This window comes from Oreochromis aureus, linkage group 14, assembly GCF_013358895.1.
Source record: "Oreochromis aureus strain Israel breed Guangdong linkage group 14, ZZ_aureus, whole genome shotgun sequence".
Classification (NCBI taxonomy): domain Eukaryota; kingdom Metazoa; phylum Chordata; class Actinopteri; order Cichliformes; family Cichlidae; genus Oreochromis; species Oreochromis aureus.
Window position 1 is genome coordinate 20,115,340 of NC_052955.1, and position 24,489 is coordinate 20,139,828.

At 39.4% G+C, this 24,489-nt stretch overlaps 1 protein-coding gene across 1 annotated transcript in view; it reads left to right on the forward strand.

Annotated features, from left to right (window-relative positions):
- Nucleotides 1-24,489, forward strand: part of grik4 (glutamate receptor, ionotropic, kainate 4) — a 320,489-nt gene that overhangs the window by 25,373 nt on the left and 270,627 nt on the right. Inside the window, exon 2 of the mRNA XM_039622276.1 lies at nucleotides 6,320-6,859. The gene's annotated coding sequence lies outside the window, so the exon portion shown is untranslated. The remainder of the gene's footprint in view (nucleotides 1-6,319; nucleotides 6,860-24,489) is intronic.

A 24,489-nucleotide genomic window follows, 5' to 3' on the forward strand; every position in this document is an offset into this window, starting at 1 on the left:
CTAGGAAGACATCTCCTTGGTAGATCCCGCGCTTGATAGTGACTTGTGTTATAGGTGAAGTTGGCCTCTAGTGTTGTTTGCCACGTCCCCATTGAGTTCCCGATGGCTCTTAGGGTCCTGGTGGTCTTGTATAGTTCTTGGTATTCCAGAATCCATGTGTGGTGTGACCATGTGTGGTCAGTCTGATCTTGCAGTCTCAGGCGAATGCTCTGTCTACCAGTAGCTGGTGTTTCACTTCTCTGGTATTCCTGCCAAATCCTTTCTGTGCTCCTTTCATCTATTGATCCATGTGCCTGCTCATCTTACCCGCTGTTATGCCTGACTGGAGCTTCCATGTGGTGTAGAGGCAAGTTATTTGCCGGTAGTTGGATGGGAGTGGTCCCTTCTGGGGATCCTTGGGGATCAGGACTGTCCAGCCTTCAGTTAGTCATTCTGTGTGTCTCTTGATAATTAGCAACTGGTTCAGCTGCCAGATGCTCATGGAGTACAGTCAGCTTCTTCAGCCAGTAGGCATGAATCATGTCAAGGCCTGGTGCTGTCCAACTTTTCATATCTGAGATGCTTTCTTGGATGTCAGCCACTATGATGATTACTGGTCCCTGTTCACGGAGGTTACTGTGGTGTTCTGTTAGATCCACTAGCCACAGAGCATTGCTGTTATGGGTTGCGTCCGTCTTCCATATGCTCTTCCAGTATTACTCCATCTCCACCCAAGGCCTCAGGTACGGGCAGCTTGTTGTACTTCTTAGACACCTTCTTCATTGCACCCATGTATATATATACATGGGTGTATGTTTATTTTTTCATCAGTACATTCTTTACATTGTTTTGTTGTTTTTTTATTTAAGGTTCACTCATCATGTGACTGACTGTAGTAAAACCTTTCAGTGTGGCTATATTATTAAATGGTACCAAGGGAGCTTAAGGCCTTGTACTAATTTTTATCCGTCCCTTTTTGCACTTTGTCACGCCATCAGTTCCAAATTGCATGTGATAATATCCTATATTTTATGTCTGAACTCTAATGACTTGTAAAGTTTCTGAATGGTCAAGTCCTCTTTTTTCCTTAATTTCTTGCTCTTCATCACACGTACAGAGTTGTATTAGTAATGCCATAATGAATCACTTAGGAGTGTGATTGCCTGTAGGCCATCTGGGAAAGGTAGTGTGTGGTTGAGAGGGCATCTGGCCAAGCTATAAAAAAGCAGACCTAATAAAGCCAAAGTTCAATATGGGTCAGGTGCTTTATACCATTGACCCCCCATATATCCAACTTCTCTCCTATCGAAATTTAATTCTTAAAAAATACACACAAACAGTGATATATGTAACCTTTTACATCCAAATGTACAGTATTAGGTACATGTAGGGCTTATGATAAATACACTGAATATCTTCACATAATCATTAAAGGGGGGTTATGAGGTTGTCTGTATGAAGTATGGCTCTGTCAGGTCAGCACTTCATTTGGAACATGTGCAGAGGCAAGTGTACATCCAGCATCTTTCTTTGCTCCTTCAGCTGACATCTCATTAGAAGCATGTCAGGTCCCCCCGCACAATGTTATAATGATTATACTGCAGGGATGATGTGGTTTACCATGACGGAAGGAGAAAAAAAATGGAAAGAAGCTTCTAGCTGCCTTCTTCTCAGTGTGCAGTGATATTATCTCGGGGTTAATTGTAATGCCAGCGCAATAAATCAAAAGCAATGTAAAGCTCAGAAAATGGCATTTGTTAAATGAAGTTCTCAATAAAGAGATATTAGTCATAACAAAGGGCTCAGTTTGAGACAAATACCTTTGAAGTGATAACCAACGCTAACACATTTTTAAAAATGATTACTTCTTTTTCCTTTCACAGGTTCTTTAAAGTCATAGGCCACAAGCTTTTTCCAGTCACCCGTGCTTCTTTTGTTGTATAACGTTATATATGTGATGACTGTATATGACAAAAGTGCTATTTACTGCTGTAAACCACATCTGCTGTTCATTATAGTCCTTTTTTATCTCCTGACTAAAAGCAGCTCACCTTGATCTACCTCATCCTTGCCGTTAACAGCACCTAAAACAATTAAATTCAACCTTTTTTATTGGTAGCTCTTTAGTGAACCATTATCTAATAAGCACCTGTTATCTGTTCGTTGGCAGAAAACCCCTGATGACGATTCAAGTGCCCGAGTCAGCAGGCACCAGTACTGCAGATACTAGACAAAAATGCACAGGTAGTGGTTTGTCTTTAGTCCATTCTGAGTTCTTAACTGATAAACAGATATAGCTACTAATAATCAGCTGCATTGATTATTAAACCCAAGTCATGCAAATTGCTAATGATGGCTACTTTAGAATAACTTAGCTCTTTAATCATAGCACAGTGTTTTTATGTGTTTTAAATTTTAGCAATAGTCTCTTAAATTTTATTTTGACTTATTTAATATGATGCCATCGGCACAATTGTATAAACTAATCAGTGTATGACAACCAAGAGGCTTTAGTGCCATGATTATTCGCAAAAAATATAAAGACATTGTCTCTTTTGTTATGTTCACAATGATCCCACACTGCTTCAATAATTTTGAGATTCCGGCTCTGGGGAGACCTATCCATGTGTGTTTTTCTATCCAGTTATGCTTTGACTGCACTGACAGTGTGTTTGGTATGACCATGCTAAAAAAGCTGCTGCCGCTCAAATGCTTTTCATATGGTATTGCATGATGGCTCAAAATCTAATGGTACTTTTCTACCTTCATCATCCATCAAAATTGACAAGATCCAACACCACTGGTTAAAACTGAGCCAATGATTTGAATGAAAATGTTTTAATTTGCATTATTTCCTCTGTAAGGTCTCATTTTCAGTTCAGTTCTTCTGCATACCTCAGCATTTCTGCCCTGTTTTCCTACCTTAAGGGTTTAAGAATATTTCTGATCTCCTTTTTCAGTAAACAATGAATTGATCAGCTGAAGGGCCAGCAGCATCTCTCAGGTCCTGTGTCAGGTCTTGACAACATTGCCAATGATGTGTTTGTGTGACAGGCTTCTAGTAACGAAGCGGCTAAAGATAATTTTACATTGGTTCTGTTACGTCAGTGCAACACTGGTTCATCGGTGGAGTTAGATGCCTTATGCTTGTATGATTCATAGATCAGTATTAAGTTGCTTAATTAATCAAGAAAACATTGTTTTGAAAAAAAAAAAACCCTTCAGCAAACCTGGAGAGCTACTGCTCAAGACCTTTAAAAATCAAAATGATGTCTGGCTCCTTGGAAGCAAAATATAAAGAATATAAAGACATCGCTATTCTATATAAAATATGGTAGAATTGTCCATTCAATTTACTTGCAAGACTCTACTATGTCCTGTATACTTATACTTTATGTGCTTAGGATTTTACAAGGGTATCATGATGCAACCCTGCTCATGCTGCTAGACTGTAATGCCCTCGACAGCACTTCAGATGAATCCTCCCTGGCTACATTTTTCTGCTGATGAGCGTGCTCATTCTAACAGACTTAATGTTTATGTTTCATGGACCTCTTTGTGGTGATATTTCTTGCACTTTTACATTTCTGAAGGCTCCCAGCCAAACACAACACAATGACTTTAATTAGCTAGAGTCTCTGCATACAAAGATAATTGTGAATAATGTAGTTGCGGTACCCAAGGGTGAATGAACACATCATTTGCCTCACGCCTTGGTTTCTCCTGCGGGGGCATTTCAAACCATTTTTTCCCCCCCAGTGAAGGTTAACTGTTATAAGGACACGGCGCAGAGGTGAGAGAAGGCCGCCTGATCACATTGACCCAATGATTCATCTTGCCTTCCCCTGTGTTTTGTGAATTGGGTTTAGTTGTGCTGTAGCTTTGTTGTAAATGGGCGGACAAGGTGACCCGTGTTGTAGATCAAACTGCTGAACAACTGCTTGGGGACAGGGTCCTACCCGCCTGACTGGACATCATTTTTCTCCATTTAGCCCCATCTCACACCTGTAATAGGGTGGTCGTCCACATGAATGCTCACGGCACCGCTGGGATAGAGCCGTGTTTTCGCTCACATTGCTTTGTCATTAACAAGAGTCAACAGGTTTACGTCACTTCTGCGCTAGCTTGAAAGGAGCCTAACTACCAGTTGTTGTTTTTTGTTTAGACTTATTTCTCTGTGTTTTTTTAAATTGTATACTTTTACCTTTGAATTGAAATCTGCTTAATAAAAGAAGATCATTGAGAATTGACAGCTTTGCCTCAGCTGTGAAATGCATTATGCAGAAAAATAAAAATAATCTCAACCTTATGAAAGCTCATGTGACTGAGGTTGCTATTTTAAAGAGGATCTTGGTGTTTCTGCAGACACATTGACATTTTCTTTGCTGTGTCTAGTTAAGGAAAGGTGTTAGTGGATGGCTTATGTGTGTTGATAGAATGAAGTTATATTTACAGTGGTGTAAAGATTCATGAGTTCATTGTGGAACATGAGAATAAAAACTAACAAAGCACTGTGCTGGCCAGGGAATGTAAATATCACAGTTTGAACATAATAATGCACAACAAGATACTCATTTCATGAGTTCATGCCTGAACTATTCACCAGAACGAGGAACGTGACATGGCTCAAATATCAGTGCTTGAAAACAAAAATAGACTCTCTTGTTACAGTCTTGGAAAAAAACCCCACATTCAATGCTGTATTTCACTCACTCATTGTCACTATACGTTGTTGTGCAGAAAAAAACCCCAAACTTTGGTTCCTAACTAATCTAATCTTGCACCGTTCATAAAGATGCCTAAAAGAGCAGCTCATTTGCATGGGATGCGCTTGTATTTTGATTACACAAGTGGTAAAATGATGAGTTGGGGGGACAAAAATCACATTTAAATGAATGTTTGAGGCTAGAATCCAACAGACCATAAAAAGGCTCCAAAAACGTTAATGCATTTTTCTATTTAAAATGTAAACAGTAACAGTGAACAATGATCTGTATTATCTGTGTATGAAACATATGAGTGTGTGTCTGTGTGTGTGTGTAAACGGTTGTGTATTGTGTATGTGCCATTTACTGTCCCTCAGATTGTGGCATGTTAATATATACCAGGGAGCAAGATGTGCTCTCTCTCCTTCTCAAAGAAACATTTCTAACTTTCAGAGTGCATTAAAATCCGAGTGTTTGACCTTCATAAAGCTAATGTTCATTATCTGCCTGACCCTTACCTGTTGAACAGTGACCACATGTTCTGTTTTCTTTTAGCTGGAATTTTTTGGTGTGTGTCATCCTTTTGTGACTGCCAATTTGTGGTCATTGAGCTTGTTATTGTTGAGGATATTTTTTTTATCTCTGACAGTGGAGTGATATTCTGCCAATTCAGAATGTCTTTTAGGGCAAAATAACATTCCAGTAAGCTTTTGCTTTTAGTTTTTTCTCTCTTTTCAAATAGGCTTCTGTTGTTTGTATTAATTAAGTTTGCTGTGATTCGTGTTTGGACAGAGGGATGTTGTGTGACTGACTGGAGTGTGTCTGAAAGGGGCAGTTAGTCTTTTCTGGGCTCAGCACTTGGGGGAGATGGCTTTGGGATGAAGGGTGCCCGGGGGAAGCTGGATATAAGGTGATTAAAAAATGTGAGTGCTCTTTTTTGAAAGTGAATTGTCTGACTAATTTTTCCCAGCATACATTTGATCATACTTTTTGGTTTTGTGCTACATCGGCATTTGCAGAAGCCAGCATGTAAAAAAAATCCTGCTTGGTGTTTGTCCAAAAAGGTGACTGAGTGGATGCCTTACTTTACTCTGCAATGGACTGGAGGACACTGTTCAACATTTAAGCTATATTTTAACTGGGATTTTGAAAGTACAAACTTTTATCTTTATTTCCTTTAGAGTTCATTTAGCTTTTGGTCAATTTACTAATACACTGAAACACATGCTTTTATAATTACACTAATAGAGATAAAAGCCAGTATTCAATCACCTTATTGTTTATGGTGAACTGTTGTTAATAAAGGTGAAAACACATACATTTTAAGTGGATTAAGTCTAAAGAGATCATGAACAAACTGCAGCTCTGTCTTTTAGCATGCACATAAAGGAACAACCCTTACTTGTATAATCTGAAATGGAGTTTAAAAAATTGTTTTTTCCGCAGCTCTACCGACTGGTTAAAGTAGTTGGCTAAATCCAACCGTTTACTTTTTTGTTACTCTTTTACCTGGATACTTGACTGAGGTGGATGGCCTCTTTGATTCACACAACTGATTTAAATGGCTAAATTACCTCCTCAACATGTCTAGAAGTTCTCCAGAGGCCTGATAATGAACTAATCATTTGATTCAGGTGTGATGACCCAGGTTGAGATCTAAAACCTGCAGGACACCGACCCTTGAGGCCTGGAGTTCCCGACCGCTGTGCTAGCAGCTGGAGCCAAGCAACCCATCTGCCAGAGTTTATCCACTACTTCAAAAGCAAATCACAACAGTTGTGTCATGGCACATTTCTGAAGTCCTGTTTGAATCCTCAAGATGAGCATTTCTGTTGTCGCCATCTTGTTTGCCAAAAAATGGATGTAATGTGGAGCCATGGGTCTGACTGCGAATCTACACACTCACTGGCTAATTCTATAGGACTGGAAATGTTTTTGCAATCACAGGTATCGCCATCTTATGGCTGTCAGAGAGAACAGAGGTTTTAAGGCACTTCCACTTTGGCTTCATTTTTGTATCCCAGAAGCTTCGTCCATGTTTTATGCTGCCAGAGTCTTTTAAACTAGTCTTTTCACCATATGTGAGCTGTTTTTGCCTTTTGGATTATTTAAAGGATTATCTTATTGTTATTCTGCTGGCTGGGAGCATCCAAAAAGTTTGTGCTTCAGTTTTGGTAAGTGTGTTTCTGGTGTTTTATTAGTTAATTAGCCGGTATGTGTGCCTTTATGTGTTGCACTTGTAAAGTTTGTGAATGTAGCTTGCTAATCAAGCTAGCTAGTGTTAGCTAATAAATTACCATGCCATTACACTGATCCATATTAAAAACTGTCTGACTCAAAAAAAAAATCAGCATGGCCACCAAGACTCTAATAAGTTTCCAGATATGGAGTCCAAAATCAGTGTTGGGGTCTTTACTCAAGAAAAGTAATGTGTTACTTCAGGGGCGTCCAACTCCAGGCCTCAAGGGTCCTGCAGGTTTTAGATGTGTCCTTGATCCAACACAGCTGATTTAGATGGCTACCTCCTCAACATGTCTTGAAGTTCTCCATAGCTCTGGTAATGAACTAATCATTTGATTCAGGTGTGTTGACCCAGGGTGAGATATAAAACCTGCCGGCTCTTGAGGCCTGGAGTTGGACACACCTGCATTACTCATTACATATGTCCAGAACTGATGGGTGATATCACTGTGGTTTTGTCCATCTTTTATACTGTCAACTTCTGTAGCACATTTAGCAAAGTTGACCAAAGTGTTTTATAAGTTGGTTTAAAACAAACAAGATACAGTTATAGATAAACTAATACATTAATTTAAAACAAATTAAATTTGATTTAGTTTGTTAAGGTTAAAAAGTGGGTTTTGAGTCTGACTGTATAAATATTAAGTCGCAGACTAATGGAAAATGGACTGGTTGTTATATAATGCTTTTCTACTCTGAGCACTCAAAGCACTTCACACAACTTGCCTCATTCATCCTTTCGCACAAGCACTTTTTTCTGTGCTCATTGTAAGTGTTTTCTAACATTCACATTCATACTCTAGTGGATGCATTGGAGAGCAACTTGGGGTTAGTATTTTGCCCACGGATATTCGGCATGCTGGAGCAGACAGGATTGAACCACCAACCTTCCAATTAATAGGTGATCTGCTCAAGGAGCTACAGCCAACTGCCTACTCACTGTGTTTCTGACACACTGCTGACGGTACTGGGTGATACAGAAGCCTCGGTCCTAGGGGCAAACTGTGATTGCATTGATTATCCACCATACTGTCATGCAACTTGGGTGGATACTTTCTGTGCTATAGCAGTATCTGGTAATAATCAACATTAGCCATTGAAATTTGATTAAAGTATCTACTTTCATTGACTAGATGTAAATTTCAGAGATTTACAGTAATTGTCGTGTGTGACTGTGGCAGGCAGGAAGTGGACCCAAATGCAGGACTCAAAAAAGTAACTTGGGACGGCAGCTTTATTGCTGGGGAAACTTCTCCATATAAATGAACTCACAGAAAAACAAACTAAAACCCTTAACATGATGACTAGGAACAGAACACAGAGAAACTAGAACTAAAACACTAGTAAACTAGAAACACGGGGAAACTTACAACACATGAGGAGGTACAATGCAACAAAGGGCAAAGGATAACACAGGGCTAAAATACACAAGGGAATGGGAAACAGGAGGGAAACACAGGTGGGACTAATTAGACAAAATGAGACAAGGGGAAGCAAAACTAGATACGCTGACATAGGAAATGGGACCGTCAAAGTAAAACAGGAAATGCGAGAATCACAAAGACGCAGACTGGACACAGACATAGAGATACAACTGACTGGGAAGACAGAGGGAACAAGGAGGCAAGAGTGACCAGATGAGGAACGCGGGGAAGGCAAAGTAACAGAAACCTAAATCCTAGGAACTAAGAATAAACACAAGCAGAAAAGCATGAATGACAATAATAATCACAAAACCCTGGGTCACAGACCCACCTAGTACTGTGACAATAATGAATCACAAAGATGAAAAATATGCTGCTTTGGTACTTTGTATTCTGACATAGGAAACAATATAAGCTGAAAAATGTCACACTTCTTTTAAAACTTTTGAGACTTGTTTATGATTCTTAATAAAAATGTTAGGGAGCTGCTATATGATTGATCTTTGTTGGCTTCCTCATTGCTGTGCAACAAAAGAGGCTAGTGTCGAGAGAAATATCCTTTACGTGAATCTTTCAGCAAAACTTCAGTGATTTGTCGACCAGATTTGATGTCAAGAGTCATGCAAAATCATTTGGTTTATCAGAACATACAGCATTGTATGTTTGCGGTAATATTTCTAACTGTTTATATGATTCAGCCACCTTGACAAAGAACCAGCTCCCATAAATAGATAGCAATATCTGCCTGCCAGGTAGTCACTCTAAGGTCACTACCTGGCAGATAGATGTTGCTACTTTACTATCTCGATGTGAAATTCTATATTTTTGGCCTTAAGTAATACAAACAAAAAGTGAACCAGTGCTCTTTATCCAAGTGAGTCTGTATGTTTTAGACATGCGCAGAGCCTTCTTGTTAGCTCGATAGTCCAGGGCATGTGCCTGTGCTTGGGAGAGTATTGATTGAATTGACAATGTAGCCACAGTTCCATTAAGACACATCATGCATTCGCTCTGGATAAAATATAGAGGAGGAATGACCTATGCTTGAATAGTCTGCATGTGTAGGTTGCAGCAGTGTAGTTGAGGTGAGGGGGTTGCATGTTTGTGTACACACTCATTTGCTCACTATCTGCAACTTAAAAGGACATAGACAACAATCAATGTGGCATAAGTGTGTAGAAAACCCCCACATTGCCAAGGCCCTCCACTTGAGTGACATCTCTTAGTGATTGCCATACATGCTCCATCAATGGATCAAAGAGAGTTGCTCTGCTATTCAACTCAAAGAGACTGACTTGGTGTTGTGTGCTAGATGATGATAATTGAAACTGCTCCTCTCGTCACTCCAACTTAGTTACTCTTCTTGTTTTTTCTCATCCATTACCACTTCTCTCTGTTGCTCCCACCCCCTACTACCACTATCTCCTCACCCTTCTCCTCTCCCCTCTTGCCCTTTTTTTCCCCCCTCAGTGAGTTTCTCTTCATTCACCGCTTCTGTCTGCCCCCACCCTAGCTTTCCATGTTTTTTGGCTCCCATCTCAGAGCAGAATGTCAATGGTTATTGGAAGACTGTGTTTAGGATTCACACAGTGTGCTGGCATAAGCTTATAAGAGTAATTAGATCTTCACTTGCCGTTGTTCTTCACTTAAAATGGAGGCTATCGTTTTTGTCTCTTCTCCTCCCCGATCATTTGACATTCTGACGTCTGCATGGGAACAAAGGGAAACAAAAGAAAGCCAAAGAGGGAGTTTTGCAGACAGAGAAAGAAACATAGATAGAGGGCACAGTGAGGGGAACGAGACCAATGAAGGGAGCAGAGCACAGAAGTTGACCGGATTAAAATAAAATGGAAGTTTCTTTGCTTCTGATTTACTTTACACACAATGTAAAGTAGACAAATACAACCACTAGTGTGTAGACAAGGTCTGCTGGAGATACATAGCATGTCAACGTCATATACAGCATGTTTGTCTGCACGTGCAAACACAAGCTGTCCCTTCTTATGAGAATACTGATGCAAACACACCAAGTGTGCATACTATTCAAATGCATGTACACAGAAATATGACAAACCCTTTATTCCCTGTTCAAATGTGGTCTGATGAGTGTGTCTTGTCCTTGTCAGTGTCTCTTCTCGTCAACAAGACTTCACTTCAACTTCGAGCTTTTCTACACTAGCAGAATTCTAATCCTAAAGTGTTGCTGGATCACGTTTGGCAAACAGACAGGCAAAGCGCAGCTTATGGCTCAAGGGGCTCAGAGTAAATTTGAAATCTGTCTGCCTTTTTCGGCTTTGATAACATAAGCTTTGATAGACCAACTGCATTTATCCAAGCAAGCGTAAGTGATCAAAATAACTTTTTTTGGCCACATCTAGTTTGGTCAATTTAGTTAATTAATCTTAATCTTTTTAAGGTATGCTGTAAATACGTCTAGCTTTAAGACAAGTCAGTTTTTAACGGATAAAAGGAAAACATTTGTTTTAAATTGATCATTCACTTTTCAGTCACAGTCACCACTCAGAGGTCTTTAGTCACCAACACAACACTGCTTGGATTAGACATCCCTACTATAAATTTAGCAATATATGAAGTAAGTTTTAAGTGATGCCCTTGATTCACGAGTTGTTTGTGTCCCATTTCAGCTGGCTTCTTAGCAGAATAGACTATCTTTCTTCTAGAGTTCACCAGGAAATGTCTCTTCAAATCTTATCTTCAGAATGCCAGGACTGTGGGTCATGGGTGTCTGGATATTTTTATACCTCAAAAGCACCATAATAACTGCAAGACCACAGAAGAAGACTTGATGTCTCTTAACAAGGAAGAAAATCAAAATGCATGTTTTTAAATCTGCATCGGTACAAAGACAATATGAAGGGAACATTTTTTTGTTTTTGTTTCAAGACTCAGAGCTGGAAAATAGGACAGTTTCTTCTGGAAACCGAAGGTTCTGAGTTCAGGCCGGGGTCTTTCTGTGTGGAGTTTGCATGTTCTCCCCATGTTTGTGTGGGTTCTCTCCGGGTACTCCGACTTCCTCCCACATTCCAAAGACATGTTAGTGGGAATAGGTTAATAGGTGACTCTAAATTGCCCATAATGTGGGTGCGAATGGTTGTGCCCTGTGACAGACTGGCGACCTGTCCAGGGTGTACCCTGCCTCTAGCCCCAAGACAGCTGGGATAGGCTCCAGCCCGCTGAGACCCTGACAAGGATCAGCGGAAGAGAATGGATGGATGTGAGAAACGTCAATAACTTAAACCTGTTTGTTTCCATAAAGCTGTGCCATTGTTTACATCCATTTTCTCTTGGATCTTCCATCCAAGCCTGGCTCAAATCTCTATGAGGTTTAAGGTCTTGCAGATAACTAATGTTACAAGTTAACATTCCTCTATGTAGTTTTTTTACAACATGACACATGATGTTCAGGATCAGTTCAGTAAAATACAATACCTTAAACTTGGAGAAATAAATAGATGTTCAATGCTATTTTTTTTTACAGACCTGTTGGATCTATTGTTAATTTAAAAAAAAATAAAAAATCTGCTTCCTTCCTAGATATTGAAAAGTATAAGAATATAATTAAATAAGCTGTAGAAGAAATACACTGCTGCAGTCACGTAGCTTCACCACAATCAAATACAGTTATTGCGTTGAATTGCCAAGATGCCACTGAAATAGTTGTAAAGCTAACTCGATATTTTAAAATACAATAACGACCTTACCTGTATAGAACCAGTTAAACCTTTATTTTTTTGTCCTTTATGATGAAAAGGATGACATTTGAGTGATGCACTAAAAGCACGATTATAGTTTTGCCCTTCAGAGAGAATTAGTCATCAGTGATGGGGGAATACAGGAGAGGTCAATACTGCTTGTTCTCATCCTCAAGACAAGAAAAATGATTGATGTTGAAATCCTAATCTGGCTGAGTATATGCTGAACCACTGTGGGCCTGCAGTCCAGTCAACATGTTGGCTCAGTCCTAGTGGGTGTAATGAATGTTTATGTGTATGTATACAGTATAGAGATTATATAGAGTTTTGTGATAGTACAGAACACTATTTTTTTTCTTTTGCCAGTAAAATTGGGCAATAAATAGTATTTAAAAGATGATGAGCACATTTCAGCAGGCTAAACCTTATTTTATTGTTAAATTGATTGAATCCATTTACTTTTTTATTGACAAGTTAAAAAATTGTGTCTATGCAATGTTTTGCCTGTAACTGAAATAAACCAATTAGATATAGATCCAAGTGTTCCAGTTTGTTTTCCAACAAATGATTCATCACAATATCGTAGTAGTTGTGTTTAAACAATCTATTGCACATGCATATTAAATGCACAAATGCATGTAAATCTGGCTAATTATGATACAATACCAGCAGAAAAGTCCTGAGGCACAACAATGCAACAGATACTATCCAAAGACAAAATCAAATTAATGCAGTTTTGTCAGTATATTTTTTTGAATTCCATTCTCCTACATGTGACATATATCTTTTTACACCACATATTAACCTGTGTGTTGAAATTCACCCTAATATATCTAAACTTAGATCTGAAATATTTTGTAAAATAAAAATGGACCTGCAGTTTTTTACAGTGTTGTTTTTGGATGTGGTTGATGTCTGTCCAGTTTCAAATTTTCACATATTGGGCAGGCTTTTCAAAGTAACTTTGGCTTGCCCACACTGGCTGCACATTTGCAAGCTATTTATCAACCTATCTCCACCCCAGCTATTTATTATGGTGTGTCTGATATAATCAGTGTCATATTTGCTGTCTTGCTGCTCTCCCCCATGCTTTCTATATATGCACATGGAAGGATGGGGATGTACCAGAATGGAACCATATCACAAATTATACATTTCTGCAACTGGAAATAGCAGTCTTCTCTAATTATGGTGGCCTTGATTGAAATGGTGTCATTGTTTTAGGTTTCTGTTGGGCCACTTACCGCCACTTAGTTATACCGCTGTATTACTGTATAAAACACTCACTTCCATACATTGTGATTTGTTTTATGCAGTTCTTTATTCTTCCCATCAGTTATGTGTAGCACCTATCACTAATCATCCACCCAGCCTTCCCAGTATATACTGTATACTCCCTGCTGTTTCTTCATCAGTAAACAGATTGTCTTGGTACTCTCTGCAGTCAAACGTTACAGCCGTTCAAGTTTGAATTTCTTCTTTTTTATCACTTAAGATATTTCCCTGTGTATTCTAGTTTGCTCATGTGTCAAGTAATTTCTCCTTGGTTATTAACAGTTTTTGGTTTTTACCTCTGCGCCCTGGCTAAGTTGTTTGCCATGGTGACTGGCCTTCTGTGGATGACCCCCTGGCTCTCTTAATAAAGACTTTGATTTCAGACCTCATTCCCAGACCAGCAATTGGGTCCTGCATCTTGAACTACTGCATCACAAAAAGTCTTACCCTGAGATTTTAACAGCATGGTTTGGCTTTTTGGTTGCTTTTATTATTCTAAAGTCTAGTTTTATAATTTGTCTTTTCGCTATTTTAATTAGGGCTGCCCTCTGAGAGTGGATGCATTAGTTGAAGACCCATTACACCATTCAGATTTTTATGCCACTTAGCCTCATTTCTCTGCCTTCCTCCGCCTGTAATCCAGACGGTGCTGTCAACATACCACAATGACTGATTTACATCTTATATAGAGTAAGTTGCCACACTAGCTGTCCAACACTATCGTCCTGATGGAGATTATAATGATATGCTATACACTCACTGGCCATTTTATTAGGTAAAGCTTGGTAGCACCAATTTTACCTTTAGAAATGCTATAATTCTTCATGGCATAGATTCAGTTAGGTGGTGGAAACATTCCTCTGTGATTCTACAGTGATTTTGACATAATAGCATCACACTGTGCTGTAGATTTGTCCATCAATGATGCAAATCTCCTTTTCCACCACATCCCAAAGTTGCTCTATTGGATTGCGTTCTGGTGACTGTGGAGGCCATTTGAGTGCAGTGAACTCATTGTCATGTTCAAGAAAGTACTTTGAGATAATGTGATATTTGTGGCATTGCTATCCTGCTGGAAGCAGCTGTTAGAAGACGGATACACTATGGTCATAAAGGGATAAACAACAATACTCAGGCAGGATGGAGCCACGCTTTCTTGTTGACTGTGCCAAGTTCTGACCATACCATCCAAATGTTAAAGAAGAAATCGAGACATTTTCCTAGACTTCCATTATATAGAGTGCAGGCAAATATTACACCTGCTGCATGTTATATTTAAATAAGAAAATGATAGCTCTAAAGCAATGATGTCTCATGTTTCTCTGTCTTTGTGTCTCTACCTCACTCGCTTGCAAATCAAGTGAGGAGTTATTTTATGAGCATGTAGCAGCAGCCACTAGACTGCTTCATGAGTACTTAGTGTAATAAGCCATAAACTATGCAAATTTGTCTAAATTTCAGTGTAACAGCTCTTATGTACTCTTTCTGCCTCCTCCCTATCACTTCTGAGGTGGTCTGAACAGTAAAGGTTACAAGCTAATGAGTCAGCCGAAAAAGTAATCGCACAGCAGCAACACAGCAGCAATTTTAACTTTGGAAGAACATTAAAAAAGAGATGAAAACTCTTGTTTTTGCATCTTCTCTAACAACAATAAATGTAAACAACTACTTCAAATGGGAAAATTGCATATACTTAAGAATTTTCAGTGTTTTCGAATCCCACAATGCAGTAAACTATATTTAATTGTTTCATATTTTAAATCTTAAAATGTCCTAAGATGTTGTGCATATAATTTTGACACAAATGCAAACTCTATAGCTGTATAGTGTGTATCGAGTCAAAAAGCATGATGACATGGGGTTTGCTTATAGGCCAAGTCTACTCCAACAAAGTGGAAGTGCTTAGAACTGTATACATGCTGGAGCATCAATTAAAAGAAAAAAAGACACAGGGGATCTGTTTCAAATCCTTTTCCCTGATTCTGGAATTGCTAACACCAGCCTCTGCATGTGAAACACTATTGAACTGAATTAATTTCACATTTAAAAAGCCTTAATTTGATCTTGTTGAAACCTAAACAAACCCGTCTAGGAAAGGGCATGAACATTCAAACTATCGGAGTGAACGGTCCATCTAATTCAGCTGGGAAAAAAAAGCAATTTGGTGGCAACCCTAATTTTCAACCGACTGCTTTATGGTTCTTTCTTTTGTACCTCACTTTAAAAAGCAGGTTTTAAGAAGTGCATCATACAGAACCTTCATTATAATATTAATGACTGCATGCAGCTACAATAACTCTGTGTTACATGAAAGGTCTCTTTGATTTTGAGAAAACAAACAATCCATTAGCTGTTTCAGCGGCCTGAGTGCTCTGTGACCGATTAGCTGGACTTTCTCCCTTCCACTTCAATCCAGCAGAGCACTTGTTCTTCCCCATCCTTCTCTAACGTGTCTTCCCTTTGCCATCCCTCGCTACTCAATGACTCAATTACTCAGAGCTCTTAAAATGGCTATCAACGCATGTCCTTCGTAGTTATATCAGCCGCAAATCCCAGATTTTCATTAAAGATAAGTAAATATATAGTTCTGCTGCATTTAGTCCTTCATATAAAGTCTGACTTAATCTGAGGAGCACAATGATCACAAACTGAAAACACATGTCTGATAGAAAGAGAGAAAGAGAGCTGAAATGAGCATTTCACGAAGGTTCCAGGCAGCTGCTTCTAATCCCCCACAGTCGGCGCTGCCAATCGACGTAGCCCAGCTAGCTGCTGCTGATGGGGCTTGATGTGAATGTGGTGGGAGTGACGGTACACTCCCATCAAGAGGCAGAAGCAGCAGCAGCCACTGATTAATCCTCATGCTGCAGCCACTAATGATTTATTTATTTGGAAATTACAGAGCCCTGGGAGTGCTGGGCACGATTGATAACGAAACCCAAGAGCGAGGGTGGGGACGAAGGGGAGGTAGGCTCAGATATTTACCACTTCCTCCCACCTCAGTGCTTGTCAGTTCCTGTGTCTACTTATAAAATATACAGACTATGTGTGTGTGTGTGTGTGTGTGTATGTGAATCCATACACAGGGGGGCCTCAAAAGGCTAATTCTCAAATTGACATCAGGGAAAATTTTCCAGAAGAACACTTTTTCAGATGCTAAACGTTGCATGGGGCTTTTCTGCTGTAGGCAGGAGTTTAGGAGCGGCACAAGATTCCTGCTGTGAAGATATTGATGTTTGATCGCAGGGTGTCTTGCTCTAAAAGTGGGTGTAGATGTTTTGTGCAAGACAGGCAATTAATACATTATTTTCATCTTTGTCTAACGCTGAAATTGAAGTGTTTATGCAGTAGTTAGACAGCAGTTTATTTACATCTGCCTGCTGTCTTTGTCTGACGAAGAATGTGGCTTTAGAGCCCGGGGTGGCAGATTCTGTTGAGACTTATTGTTACACAGACTCTTTTCATCCACGAAAGCTCATACAGCTCAAATTCAAGCTAAATGAAGTTAGCTTTAAATATTTTATACTATACTGACATGATGCTTACTGAAGCGATTGTTCTATGGTACGTTGTTATAGCATAGTATGTGACTATGTGAAGTAGGACATGGGTGATGATGAGCTTTTTGTCATTGTGCTAAAAGCTCCAGTCTGTAAATCACCACCATGAAGCTCTGCTAACATGATTTATTTTACCTCATTAACGTTAATTGAAGTTGCTTTCCTCTTCTCACTGAACTTTACGTAAGCACTGTTGGGGTGAACTCTTGAGAGTACGGTGGGACTCGGATTATCATGAACAAAATTATTGTGGTTGGCGTTATTGTTGCAGTATTGTTGAAATATTGTGCAAATGTTCAAAAAGCAGTGTTGCACACACGGCACCAACTTGTACACACTCACATCTGAGTAAAACTGATAATTTACAGGCTTAGCACCTGGAGCCATAAATTCCCAGCCAAGTTTGATACCAAGGCTTATTTTAAAAGTCATTAAACTCTCTAACGCGCACACACACACACCCTTCTGTGTAGCATTTCAGCATATCAAATGACTGCAAATGAGCCTTAAAAAGACAGTGACAGTAATGGCATTAAGCCCAACAAGTGACATAAACACAGGTGTTTCATATTGGAGTCTACATGATTTCTCTCTCTCCAGAACACTTGACAACCCCCAGTGATTTTAATCTAAGCTGTCCAACCTGTTATCGTTAGCATTTAGTGAACAGAGTTTGCAGACACAACATACACTGAAGAAAATCAATAACTAGAGCAGGCGAATCAAACTCATTTTACTTTGTGGGCCATATACAGGCTAAGTTGTTCTGTAGTGTATCAGAAAGATACAATCCAATAATTGAAATGCCTAATAAGCCCTTCCCACAAGAAACACTTTGTTTCTTTTTCTTTTAATGTAAATAAGTTTAAGTATACATTTAATAAACCACCCATTTATAAAACTAGGGATGAACACCCTGAGAAAAATAAGGGTAATTTCAATAATGTGTCTTATTGAGAAATTCTACTGAAACCAGTCAGGGTGGCTCTTTGGGATTACACTTTCAGAAACAAATTACCATTACAGAAAATGAAGCAGCGGCTCATTACTCTGACTTCTGTTAATTCACAAAGCGTCCCGTGTTATTTACTGTGGATACACTGTGAAAAATCAGAGCATTTTATAGTAAATAGGGAAAAAAAAGCAGGGAAAATTCTTTTTTTTTTTTAGTCTTCTGTCAAATAAATAACAAACAAGCAAAACCCACCTCCCAAAACCTAAACTTCATTTTCTGTGAATTATTGGTTTATCTTCTATTGGTGTAGTAAGCTAAGCTGGTTAATTTCTCAGTCAGTAATGCATTAAATTTATAAACCAGACAAATTTATACTCTCGTTCATTGCAATTTTCACCTTTTCCTAAACTATCAGATGGGTCATGCATATGTTTGACACTCCTGGTATAGAGAAACTGCAACAATTTACCTTTACATTACTGAAAACCCATCATTTGTTAGGAATAGGAGGAAAAAACAGAAAATCATTCCCCTTTTATCAGGTATTTTGTATTATTATGGTGCATCATTGTGAGCTTTGTACAGTTTTTTGGAAGCCAAGCAATAATTCTAACTAAGCATATTTTTCTAAAGAGGTGGCTATGTATGTGTTACATAGAGGAGTGTCATACTGGACTTTGAAAACTTCAAGCTTTAATCCGATTACAACAATTTCTCCTCACCACAAATATGCACACTGTAGTTGAGTTGCCTTTTTGACCATCTGGGCGTGACTGGCGTCTTTATGCACAGTTTTTACTGCGAGCTTAATCTGCATCTTCGCATTTATAGCAATATAAATAAAACAACATTAAAATGAATACAGTAAATCTTGCCTGTGACGGATCACGACCTTGTAAAAAGCGGATGCCTTTGCTAAGAACGGACACGGGCATGCATGTTTATGTCAGGGCTGTTGCCACTTTATATAGCTGTGCTAAACTCCATATTTCAAAAGATATTTTAACCAACACAAGTAAAGTATTAATATTAATTCAAGAAATTAAACGCACATGAAGGCACTCACTTCTAAGTCCATTTTGTGATTCTTATGTATTGAATGCTAGTTTTTATCTACCCAGTATGACAAAACTGCATGTCATTGTATTTGAAACATTTTTATCAGTATTGCAATATGCAAGAGATGTGTGTGTGTGTGTGTGTGTGTGTGTGTGTGTGTGTGTGTGTGTGTGTGTGTGTGTGTGTGTGTGTGTGTGTGTGTGTGTGTGTGTGTGTGTGTGTGTGTGTGTGTGTGTGTGTTTTAATAGCAAAGTCTTAATTGTATCTCATATGTTTTCTCATAAGAAGCACATTCTGGTGAGGCCATTTTGCAGATTGTAATTAGGCCTCGGGTTGAATATGAGTGGATCTTTTAGCCCACTGGCAATTGCAACAGACTGAATAGGGCTAAACAGAACAGATGCCCCCTATGGCAATGTGACTCAGTTTGATTAATCCAGGGGCTTTGCTCATTCAAAAACACAGAGGAAAAATGTCTCCCTTTACCACTGCATCATGCTTTCTGTCTATTTTCATACTCTCCGTCTATTGTTCCCTCTTCTCTTTCCAAGAATCTGCATTATTGCCCTGCTTTGAATTCTCCCATCGTCCTCCCACTCATCTTGTTCTGTATCTCTTTCTCATCACCCAACTCTCCCCCATTCACGCGTCTTCTCTTCATTACTTTTCAAATACTCTGCGCAAGAGATGAATGTATATCTCTGGATCAAGGTGATTTTTTTCCTTATAGGTTTCTATTTTTGTTTTTATTTTTTTGTCACCAAACCAGTCATTGGTTTGTAATCTGCTCAATAAAAAAACGTGAAAGCTTCTTTAATTAGTCTGAGCCCGGTCAGTTTCTCGGTCCCCACCTTCTAATTTGACTCTCTACCTACCTTGTCTCTGGTTTTGTGAGTTTCCAAGGCAGACAGCGATTCTGAAAGCAGTTTCAATCAAGTCGGCTTAGCTGGTTGCATTAATGGCCTTTCATCGGCCCTGCATCTTCTAGTGCAGATTTCATTCCGAATGGGTGTTGTTATTGCATGTAAATTGCCCTGGAGCAGTTTATGTTGTCAACAAAGAAATTATTTGGCGTGTCTTCGCCAGTATTTTTCTGAATCGCTTCTGCTATCTTACTCACAAGCTGGCTGTAACGGTCCTTGTGGTTTTCTTTCCAATGCATTTGAATTGATATTGGATCATCTTCTTCATTTATTTGCCCCCACAACGGCGAATAGTGAGCGACGAAGATACTACAGGGAGTGCAGAATTATTAGGCAAATGAGTATTTTGTCCACATCATCCTCTTCATGCATGTTGTCTTACTCCAAGCTGTATAGGCTCGAAAGCCTACTACCAATTAAGCATATTAGGTGATGTGCATCTCTGTAATGAGAAGGGGTGTGGTCTAATGACATCAACACCCTATATCAGGTGTGCATAATTATTAGGCAACTTCCTTTCCTTTGGCAAAATGGGTCAAAAGAAGGACTTGACAGGCTCAGAAAAGTCAAAAATAGTGAGATATCTTGCAGAGGGATGCAGCAGTCTTAAAATTGCAAAGCTTCTGAAGCGTGATCATCGAACAATCAAGCGTTTCATTCAAAATAGTCAACAGGGTCGCAAGAAGCATGTGGAAAACCAAGGCGCAAAATAACTGCCCATGAACTGAGAAAAGTCAAGCGTGCAGCTGCCAAGATGCCACTTGCCACCAGTTTGGCCATATTTCAGAGCTGCAACATCACTGAGTGCCCAAAAGCACAAGGTGTGCAATACTCAGAGACATGGCCAAGGTAAGAAAGGCTGAAAGACGACCACCACTGAACAAGACACACAAGCTGAAACGTCAAGACTGGGCCAAGAAATATCTCAAGACTGATTTTTCTAAGGTTTTATGGACTGATGAAATGAGAGTGAGTCTTGATGGGCCAGATGGATGGGCCCGTGGCTGGATTGGTAAAGGGCAGAGAGCTCCAGTCCCACTCAGACGCCAGCAAGGTGGAGGTGGAGTACTGGTTTGGGCTGGTATCATCAAAGATGAGCTTGTGGGGCCTTTTGGGTTGAGGATGGAGTCAAGCTCAACTCCCAGTCCTACTGCCAGTTTCTGGAAGACACCTTCTTCAAGCAGTGGTACAGGAAGAAGTCTGCATCCTTCAAGAAAAACATGATTTTCATGCAGGACAATGCTCCATCACACGCGTCCAAGTACTCCACAGCGTGGCTGGCAAGAAAGGGTATAAAGAAGAAAACTAATGACATGGCCTCCTTGTTCACCTGATCTGAACCCCATTGAGAACCTGTGGTCCATCATCAAATGTGAGATTTACAAGGAGGAAAACAGTACACCTCTCTGAACAGTGTCTGGGAGGCTGTGGTTGCTGCTGCATGCAATGTTGATGGTGAACAGATCAAAACACTGACAGAATCCATGGATGGCAGGCTTTTGAGTGTCCTTGCAAAGAAAGGTGGCTATATTGGTCGCTGATTTGTTTTTGTTTTGTTTTGAATGTCAGAAATGTATATTTGTGAATGTGGAGATGTTATATTGGTTTCACTGGTAAAAATAAAGAATTGAAATGGGTATATATTTGTTTTTGTTAAGTTGCCTAATAATTATGCACAGTAATAGTCACCTGCACACACAGATATCCCCTAAAATAGCTAAAACTAAAACAAACTAAAACTACTTCCAAAAACATTCAGCTTTGATATTAATGAGTTTTTTGGGTTCATTGAGAACATGGTTGTTGTTCAATAATAAAATTATTCCTCAAAAATACAACTTGCCTAATAATTCTGCACTCCCTGTATTAACACTTTAAATAAGTGTATTACATACATATATGTATAGTGGGTGTAAAGGATCAGCACGAGGGTCATTGACAGAAGTAAAGTGAGATCGTTAGTCACAACTCTGATCTTTTCATTATCTTCTCTCAGAGAGATTCTTGGCCATGATAATTACTGTGGAGTTCACTGTGTGGGTGTGTCATCATCAGGAACACTTATTAAAAAAGAGAGAGGACATTGATTGGGTTCAAGTCTCTGTCAGTGTCACATTTAATTGAGTACTGCAGGGAATGCATAACCGAGAAAATAAACACTCCATTAATGGCCACACACACACACACACACACACACACACACACACACACACACACACACACACACACACACACACACACACACACACACACACACACACACACACACACACACACACACACACCAGTACCATACATACAGACACAGACACACACTATGGTCAGATTAAAAAGTGCTGTGTTTGCCATCACCTGCAGAATACTGAAATAGTTCATTAACGGGCTCAATATATACAGGACATAAGACAATAAGAAAACCGTGTAATGTATCTTGAGATCAGCCTATATTAGTGCCCCAGTATACTTCACTATTAGCTGCAACAAAACTATAAGCTGAAAAACAAGAATCATCTACATAATATCTATGATTTATTGTTAGAATAAAGAATGAGATGCGAAATTATTCATGTCAGGCAAGAACAAGAAACAAGAAATCTTCTTCTTGCTCCCTTTAGGGGTCTCCACAGCAGCTTGTCTGCCTCTGTCTCACTCTATCCCTAGCTTCCCTTTCTGTCACACCAGCCTTCTGCATGTCCTCCCTCATGAACCTTCTCTTTGGTCTTCCTCTTTTCTTCCTGCCTGGCAGCTCCATATTCAACATCCTTTGTCCAGTATATCCAGTCTCCCTCCTCTGCATATGTCCAAACCATTACCATTGCTTTGCCTTTAATCCCATCCATACTGGTCAGACAGGAACAGAAATAGCACATTTCAAATAGCAAAACATCTGTAGTAGGAGCAATGATCATTAATGACTGAGTCTCCAAAGTGGTGCAGACTTGTTGCCTCTGTCTGGCATTTGCTTGTGCTTTCAGGGATGTTTTTTTTTGACTGCATTCCCTTCACCCCCAGACATCAATGCAAAGAAGAGAAATATAATATGCCATTCATGATAACTACGCAGCTCAGTGCACTTGCTGCTTAGTAACTTTCAAAGCTTTTTGGTCTGCAGCTTGTTCTTGCTCTTTGTCAGTGTCTATATTCTATGGTTCTCACTTGCTGAAGTTAGCCTTAGTTAGATGGCAATAGACACAGTTGATTTGGTCACCTGCCTCATATTCTTTAAAAGTGCGTGACCTTATCCAAACAGTTTCCAAGGATGACTTATGTGCAATAAACCACCCTTTAGATTCGCATTTGTGATTCAGTATTGGTTTTTGGCCTTGTTCCTTGTGTACAAAGATTTCTCCACATCATCTATCTTTCAATAATACTTTGTAAATCCACAAATTTGCAGTTACAGAAATGTCATTCATAAATAGTTGAACTATTTACCCTCAGTCTTTCACAGAGCTGTGAACCTCTCCCAGTTTTTACCTCTGAAAGATATCTCAAGGATGCTCTCTTAAACTCAATTTTTCTTTTGCTTCTCCGTCTCAACTTTTTTGAAATGTGTTGCATCAAATTCAGCTTGAGAATTTATTTTTCAAGACCCTTCAAATGTCCTACTTTTAGTACTCGATTTGTGGCCTTTTTAGGATTTCAAATTAAATATGAGGTTTAAATAATTAGCAAAATGTTGCATTGTCTTTGTGCCTCCATCTTTTTTCAGAAACCGCCCTTGTACAAGGTTTTTTTGTAATATAAAACAGTGGTTTTACCATGTGAAGAAATTAACTCCAGTTGGAATCTGTTTCTTACAGTCTACCACAAAAACAGAGCTATCCATTTTCCCGGAGTTCCAGCACCTCTGCATTACTAGACATGTGTAGTGTTGATCACAGAAAGTAGGAAATTTGAACTTTCTGCTACTGAATGAACCTTATTAAGATGAATCCTTTAATGGGCGTACACTATATGGAGAATATAAATGATCATTCCTGTCAAATAATCATATACATCACCTCTCCGGTCTGTCCAAGAGACTGCCATGATTGGACGCGACACTCTGAACCAGCCAGGCCTGCTGACACTGTCCCCTGACTTTTGAAGCCTGATGTGAAGAGGAAGTGGGGACTGAAAGGGTCACTGGATCCAAATCATGTGATCCTTATCTGAACACGCAATGATCTGCTTAATGATCCCTAAAAGTGAACTGAGCTTGGTTTGTAACAGTGTGTGCACCCGTAAGCATGATTGGCTTGGTTTCTGCAGGCCACTGAGTACCATGGCCTTTGTGTTTTCTGCACAGAAACACGAAGACTAAAGATAGCCAAGTCTAATTCTCCTTTAGCTTTTAGTGAGAGCCTTTGCTTTGTGCCTTTATACATCTGCATCCCCAGCTGTCTGACTCAGCTTGCGTGACACTCTCTGCTGTCGCAAGTCTTTGACCTGACCTCTCACTTCCCCCCCATGTCACCATAATTACTTACATACCTCAGTCCTCATTCTTTACTGTTTTATTTCAACCTCACTGACTTCCCTGACTTGTCTTACCTTAGTTTTTTCTTAATGGCGCTGTTCTTTCCAGCTGTTCTGTCACCCTCACCCTATTAGATGCTTCACCCATGCTCTCCCTTCAGACTCATTATCAAAAGATCCCTGCCTTTTGCAG